Here is an 8,319-nt window from a genome sequence, read left to right as displayed (position 1 = left end):
AGGACGACAAACTCACTGGGCTGAAATATATCAAATAAGTGTCGATATGACAGTTAACTAGAAATACGAATTAATCATAGAATGATTTGATGTCTACAGATATGGATCCTACTTCCTACAAACGTTTTGAAATATTAGCGCTTGCGAACTTTTGAAATACAACTTTAACGCCATCAATTATGAAAACCACATCGTTTACAGACAAAGAATACTTACAGCTACCCCATTTTATTATTTAAAAAAATATTCTGCGTTTTGTCACTTTCCCAAGTTAACATGACCCTGTGCACTGTGAGAGCGCCCGAGTGTTTGCACAAACGTTACAGATGGCTCACCCGTAAAATACCGGGATTTCGTTGACCTTTGCGAGAACCCGGGCTGATCAAAGGAATAACCGAAAGTCACGTGACTTACAAATGGACAAGCAGGATTAGACCAAACAGATACAAATTACACGCCAGCAGACGACCCGCCAATCGCCCACGAAATTTTCGTGAATCAAGCGAAGGTGATCTCCGGTGTTCTGTTTCCGCTTTCGCTGCCACATGTACAGGTGGTGATTCCCTTATTTTAACGGACGGTCAATATTTCTGAATAATTTTTTTCTCTCTCTCCACAGTACCCGATATTCAACTCATACAGCGAGCCTCCTTTTCCGCCGCCGGGCACTGGTACATTTCAAACACGCATCGGAAATACAACATATTTATTAACATCCGCTGAAGACTTAATATCGGCTGCGAGGTAGCTGAAATCAACATTGCTTATTTTTCTTTCAAATGGTTGAGATTTCATTTTACAATTTGCACATGTGTACATATTTTAACTCAATGAAAACATAATTAAGTTTTCTATTGAGATTTTCCGCGTTTTTTTTATTCCTTTCGTGTGCCACCAATTAAGTCCTAGCCTGCGCGCTCAACGCTGCCGGGCTACCGGCGTCAATCACGCCCGGCTACCAATAAACTGATGACGGTACAATCTTCAGAGATGATAATAAAACTTAGTTTACTCTACCCTTCCATCTCTGAACATAAGAGTCCAAACAACAATAGGATGTTAACGCGGCCGATTGATTGCTTCAAATTGGCTCGAAAAATCAGCTAGAACGATTTTCAAGAAATAATGAAAGCCCTTTGTGATTCAAAGCTCCAGTTGGATCGCTGCAATTCCGATTTCGGGGCCCTACGGCCCCCGAGCATTAAAAATTAACCGGGAACCCATTTCTGAAATTAACAAGAAAAGTGCAGGTGATTGTGATAGAGTTTGCCAAGGAATCGCTGAATGGATGATCTAGCCGGTGGGCACTGAGTGACAATGTGTTGGAGTGCTTGCCAAAGCGTTCAGTGCGTAGAGCTATCCACAGGTTGGTTTTAAGGTTTTTGTCCTCGTGTGGTACGGGAGAAGCGCGAACGACAGCGTTCGACTGGAACGGCACTGCATCGGGAGATGCGAAATCGGTCAAAGTGGCAAATCTCCGCGGAGGGGGGACGCGCGCGTTGCCGCGATGAATAAGTCAATCAAAGCCCTACTGACAAAGCCGCGAAGCGGCGCTGTGATGATGCTCGGATCTAAATTGAGGGAAACAAATTGGCGGAGAATACATGCAAACAATGCACGAGAAATTGCAATTTGCAACAGTTGTAATGACTTTCGGCTGGGCCACCATGCTGCTTTCCCCGCGAACCCTCGTTTGATGGGTTGCCACTCACTATATAAATGTATGCCACTGTGTGCGATGCGCCGAGATCAACCAGTCAGGTCGCATACATAAAAGGGGACAACTGAAGAAACATAAAGATCCTAATAGTCAAGCCGTTTTTAAAAAAAAAATAAAAACTCCCAACATCTCAACTGGAATTTAATCAATCTTGTCAGCAGAAGAAAGCCGCATATATGAATACGACCAAATTCACTTGCAAATCGTAATCTTCGTACTTCCCGCTGCGAACTGTCAGAAGCTCCCTGTACTCAAACTGTTGCATATAAATTTTCCCCGTGCAGATCGAGTTTACCAAATACGGCCATCAAGCATGCTAATGAAGTGCCTTTTTTATATAACGGAGCGGTTAGTGCAATAAATTTGCCATCCCGCTGAATGCTGTCAGTGCCTGTCATATGGTTGTGGAGCCCTGCGGTAGTTTCTAGACCCAGCGTTTGCGTTATAGCTCTCTGGAGCATTACTTCGCGCCGTCCCGCATGGCGGGCTTTTTTTAATGCGATGTGCACAGCAATCTGATTAAGAAGAACAGCGCTCTCAGCCCGGGCCGGGCCCGGTCCTCGTTTTTTTTTGTTTTTTTTTTTTTTTTTGTTTTTTTGCGTACCGAATGTTATATTTCAGAAGTTGACCCCACAGACAGCAATTGCTTCCCTTTAAGGACAACCATCAACATCATTGACATTGTCATGACGACCGGCGGCTACCACCTGTAACTACCTCTTATGGTTTCCGGGCATATTTTCTTATGTTGTCAAATGCCTTAATGTACTTAATTCATCATGCTATTCATGTGGTGATCTCCTTGGGACCCCTTCCCTGTGTGCTCTACTAAGATTCTTTTAAGATGGAAAATTAAAAAGAAATTCCCAATATCCTTGGAGGAATGCGACCCGTAATGCTAATTTATATTTTAATGATGGCAATATTTCTCGGGCACCGCCTGTCTCCTTTGATTCTGTCATTTCTTTGTCCAGAGACAGAGCGCAAGAGCGCAACATTCAAATACCTGTAATGTCTGCCTGCCTGTCCCTTCTGTCAACCTGTCTCGTTGTATTGTCCTTCACACCAAACTACGATTATCTGTCATTTCGTGAAAGCCTGTCCCATCAGTACAATATGTACGGCCCCGTCTGTAATGAAAGGGAACGTGATTTTATCTTCTTCCGTCTGAAGTCTTATCCGTTTTCGGTATACCATTAGACGGTGTATTGAATGAATTCGGCGGTTCGTCTGTGCCCAACGGGACTGTCTTGATCTACAGCTTTCAAACCAGCAATCTTGACTGGTCCAGCTCTGTATACACGTGTTACATTCCACTATCTCTCTATGTCTATTTCAATGTCTGAAATAATGTCGCAGAATCTGTCTCCGTCTCTCTGTTTGTCTATGTCTGTCTCTACCTGTCTGTGTCTGCGTCTGTCAGTCTGTGTCTCTGTCTGTCTGCGTCTGTCTGCCTCATATGTATCTGTCTCTGCCTGTGTCTGCTGTCTCTATCTATCTGTCTGTCTGTATCTGTCTGTCTACCTCTCTCTCTCTCTCTCTCTCTCTCTCTCTCTCTCTCTCTCTCTCTCTCTCTCTCTCTCTCTCTCCCCAACCCTTCTCTCTCGTGCCGCTCTGTTCTATATAATCATACTAATTTCCGCAGCAATCCTGTAATTCTGCGCAAGATATGACGTCATTGTAGTCCCGTTTTTATTATTCACAAAATTACAGTAAAGAAAAAAGAAAAATGAAAATTGACCCGTCTGTCCTGTCTTTGTCATCGCTTACATCAGTCAGTAACCTCGCGCCAAAACTCTCTGATCTGAGTGGGTCTGCTCGAAGTGAACTTATCCTTCATTTGAGATTGGTTGATCCAAACATGTAGGATTTTTCAACGTTGGTAGTTTCAATACACTGCAAGGAAGGGAGATGAGAGGTTTGATACACGGCGCAGATTTTTTCTCTCTCTAAATCCATACATGAACGAGAAACACAGCACTTCAACCATCTGGGAATCGGTATTTTGGGGAAGAAGTTATCTTTAGTGATCTCAGATTTTAGCAGTCGCGATTTCCAAATCCCTTCAGACTTGGATTTTGTGATCTGCTGTAATTATTTAGGATCTAGTTTTCCCCTTTTCCATCTGTGATCTTTTTACAGTAATGAAGCCTGTCTGTAGAAAGGCTGCCTCACTGCGTCTAAAAGACGACTGGGGAAAAATCCCTGCTGTATTACAGCTTCCAAATGCAAACTCCTTTAAATGAACGATAGTTCGAGTCTTAGTAATCAAGAATATGTTCATTTCATGAGCGAAATGGACGACAGAATGTCCAGGCGCGCACCGCACACGTCGCCAGTTTGTTTGACAATGGCAGAGTCGCGACGGACTTGTTCGCTATATTTCCAACTGTCGCTCTTCCACTATCTCTTTTGAACCGGTCTTCACATTTTACACACGCAGCCACTCCCATCTCCTTTCTCATCCATTTCAATCTTTTCAAATAATTCCATCGCGGTCACTCACCAGGGTCAACCTCAAACACGGTTTTTTTTCTAAGTTAAAAACGGAATAACTTTTATACCGATCGATATTTTGGGTGACGCACCATGTTCGAGCTAGGGGGTCGATTTTTTTTTACAAAATACAGCCATTTGAGAGTATGCAAATACTCCCCGGTATTAACAATGCAACCGTATTTCCCAAGACAGTTGAAGTCTATGAAGATAGGGACGCCAATGCGTTTCCCCACGGTTTCGTTTTCTTCGTTCTTTCTGTATCAACAAAAGACAGGCGAGATTCAACAGATAAAATGCGCGGATATAAAAGCACATTTGTCAGGTGTGGCCCGCCATTCCTCTTAGCGCGCGATCTCGTCTGATTGCACTCTGCTTTGTGCCTAACACATCGTCATTGACTTCCATCACATCATTTGTACAGATGTCTACAAAATCTGTTTGCAATCTCTCTATTCACCACCTTTCTCCCTTTCAAGGAATTCATTTTCACCTGGTTTATCTCGGCGCCCTTTTTTTCTTTACACACGCAAACACTAGCCCTGGAGGCTGCGCTGTCGAGACGAGTTTTCTTCTTATATATTTTTTTTGCGTCTTCTCCCTGAAGTGAGGTGCATAAAATCCGGGAAAAGTGGCTCTCATTCATGTGAGGCGACAAGGGACAAGAATTCTAGCGCGACCACCGACGGGGCTGTAGGCTGGCCGCAGACGTCGACAGCCTGTGATTGCGTCCCTGCTTAACACAAATCAACAGGCGCGCGCGTCGGGGGCTGCTCGCCCTGGACTTGGTGTCATTTACCTCGTTGCGCGCATCAATCATGTTGACGTGTGTGAAATATAAAGCGTTTAGCACGACAATCGGATCGAAATTGATTAACAAACTGCTGGAGCAGACAGGAATCCCTGCTCATCGCGCAAACCCCCTTTATTTTAGCACCAACTTAAAATAGTGAAACGCTGCTTGTTTGCCTCCGTGATGCACCGAACAATCTTGGATGTAAACACAGAGATTTTTTGTGACTTTTTGCTTCGGCTGATGTTAAATCCGAAAACAATTACGACGCTGTTTAACCTTGCATAATTCTATATTCTGTCCCCCTTCAATAATTATGCGCATTCTAGACAAATTTGCAAAGTTTTGTGACAAAAGATGTATAGGCTTATACTATCTTTAAATGATGCTATGGGTTTACATGGTGTTCCTTATATTTTAGACAACCCTACTAACATCAGTCCTGGGTTGCCTCCCAATTTTTACAAAGTTCAAGAAATCAAGTTTCTCTTTCGGGGTAGCTTAAACTTAAAACCACGCCAAGTCAAACAGTGAATTCAATTTTACTTGTACAAACTATCATTCAAACGACTATGATTGCAAGACACACGGTTCATTGTCGTAAAATTGCTAAATAGGAAAGCCCCGGTGAACGCCAGGGGTGGCTTGGTACCAGCAGGATTTACAGCGCCGCCTAGAGTTATATAGTTACGCAGCTTTGGGCAGATCGATGGAAATGGATCGGTTACCTTCGGGAGAACGCGCAGGGGTGACTCTGGAATTTGCAGCTGAAATTGGAATATTCTTCCATTAAATTGTCTACGATGTTGCACTAGCCAGCAACGTTCTAAACATAAACTTCTTGTCGCCAACCACGCTTAATCGATCGATCCTACTTTCCCCCGTGCGTTGAAGGTGACCTCGACGCTCCGTAAGTTCAAAACCAGTCGTAAAGCAAGGTCGCACCGATGAATATTAATGGGGAAGAAGAAAAACATTCACACTTTGGCGATCAAAGGAGATCAAATCATTCGCTGCGTACGAGAATTGTTGGGGTCTTGTTTGTTCTAATGCGGGTTCCCTCTTACTTCAGCGAGTTGACATCCATGAATGCAACTTGTAATTAAGGGCGAAGAATGGGACTTGATAATTATCCGTGAAATGAGCCATTTGCCATGCATGTGGGACAACCAAGGCGGAACCTTGGCTGGCAAGTTATTAACGCTTGTGTCAAGCAGACTTACTGACGGATATCTGTTGATTGAGCGGGGTGAACGTGCGGCGGGAAATTGTTTCGCTCATTAAAGAGATTCTGTCTTGCTTGTAAGCTTGGGTGTGCACGCACGATACTGTCGGTTTGTACTAACGTCCAAAGTGATGGCATATTTTGTTACTTTCTGTCAGCTTCCTTGTCAGAAATATGCAAAATGGCACACATTGTATGTCGTGAAGATGCTTATCTCATGTTTGGACATAAAACAATTGTTATCATTAAAACCCGTCTATTAATTTTTATATGAATAAAATATGCATATTTGAGGAACTCATTGCGCGCGTCACCGAGATAGGCGGTGACGTCGGTTCACGGCGTTTCGATAAGAGCTAAGGTATGTAATTTTTCCCGCCTGAGCTATACGTGTCCTGTTTCGGCTCCAAAACACAGGAAGTTGTGACGGAAAGCTGTAAATTAATGCGCTGTTCATCCACTTGAGTCGGGTTACTCATAACAGCGTAATCCGAAAACGCGAATCTGAACAAGATTGATTCCCCACGCGATTAATAAACAGGTCACGGTATTGCGCAGACAGAGGTCAACGATTTTAGAGAATAAACGAAAACAGGTTGTTATTCGGGGAGTTAGCTCCACCGACGCTAATTAATATTGAAATGCCACCTGTGTCGTTTTTCCAATATTAAGGAGGGACGGCAGATACACTGTAAACTGAGAAAGATCTTTTCCTCGCGTCAATACGCAAGTATTATGAAACATTTAAAACAGGCTTCAGTTTCTTAACTGTAATAAGAGCGAGGGGCCAAAGGTCATTCTGTCCCTTCTTGCCTGCTGTTCATGTCAAAATATTCTTGATCTTTTTTTACTTTAAAATTATTGATATAAAAGTTTTACTATTGGCCTCTTGAAAATATATGCTGGATAATGCGCGTCATTGCATTAAACCGCTTTGGTAGTCGGCGAATGCTTATATAATTGGCAAAAAATATTTCAGATAAATATCAGGCAATTCTCGAGATTTGACGAGACGTGAATGTACATTTTGATTCTTTCAAAGTTAATTATTTACGTGTAACTAAGCTTGTAAAATGGAGCTTGTCCGATGAATTTTGGGGATTGAGACACACTTTAGTACGCGAAGTAAGCGTTTGTAGTCGACAATTTTCGATGGACCGTAAATAGAAGCGTCCGCCACATTCAAATGAGTATGACATATACATTCCTTGATTTTGTGTATACGTGAGTGTTTCGATGGTATAATGACAATGAACTTAAGGGCTTGATCGAGGCAGTAATTTACGCGGCACTCGGATTGAATGGATCCCGCTCCCGAGCGGCTTTGAAAGAAATCTGAGTCCATTACTAAAATAACCGTCTTTGTGACCAGTGAAAGTAAATTTTTAAAACGATGAATCGACGAAATATTAATAGCGGATTAATAAAATTAGACGCTGGCAAACAAGTCGATCATTAAAGATGCATGCTGGAGCATCATGGCCAGGCTTCCTACTTTTCCAGATAATTTATTGAATAGTGTTTGTCACTGTTATTGCTGTAATAATCGCTTCCATCACGTTTAGGCATTCGACGTTTCTCAAGACTCGACGACGAGTTAAACTTTTGTCACTCGACTAATGCGCGCGAAGAGAACGTCAATTACAGCGCCATTTGGTCTACTCTCAAGAAAATGTTGAAACGCACAATATTCGGCTTGTCAACACGGTCCTGGGATGTATTGCCCGGTATATCGTTAACCCTTTAAGTGGTGTAATTTTTCCCACCAAAAGTTTTATTGCAACATTTTACCAATTTTTATGAATCTTTTTTGTATTTTTTTGATAATTTTGGATCAAATAGACATCATATTTCATTGGCTACAGTTTTTCATCAAAATTTAAGCAAAAATCTGAAAAAAATTGACAAGGATACATTATATAAAGGCAAGAAATAATTGACTTTAGCGCTCAAGGGGTCAAATTACTTACGTCAGGAGATGAATTTTAATAGTTGTCCACGATAAGCATTCGCATTTGTCGGCCGTGTTGACAGGTTGAATACAGATTATTTAAACATGCTTTAGCAGGGCGCAACGAGAAAATT

At 42.4% G+C, this 8,319-nt stretch overlaps 1 long non-coding RNA gene across 1 annotated transcript in view; it reads left to right on the top strand.

Moving 5' to 3' along the window:
• The first annotated feature begins 1,226 nt into the window (after window positions 1-1,226).
• LOC139148717 (uncharacterized) overlaps window positions 1,227-8,319 on the top strand; it is a 13,452-nt gene continuing 6,359 nt past the window's right edge. Inside the window, exon 1 of the long non-coding RNA XR_011555980.1 lies at window positions 1,227-1,366. This is a non-coding gene — a long non-coding RNA (uncharacterized lncRNA). The remainder of the gene's footprint in view (window positions 1,367-8,319) is intronic.

The sequence above is a fragment of the Ptychodera flava genome, chromosome 13 (genome assembly GCF_041260155.1).
Source record: "Ptychodera flava strain L36383 chromosome 13, AS_Pfla_20210202, whole genome shotgun sequence".
Lineage (NCBI taxonomy): Eukaryota > Metazoa > Hemichordata > Enteropneusta > Ptychoderidae > Ptychodera > Ptychodera flava.
This window is presented reverse-complemented; position numbering and strand designations above follow the sequence as displayed.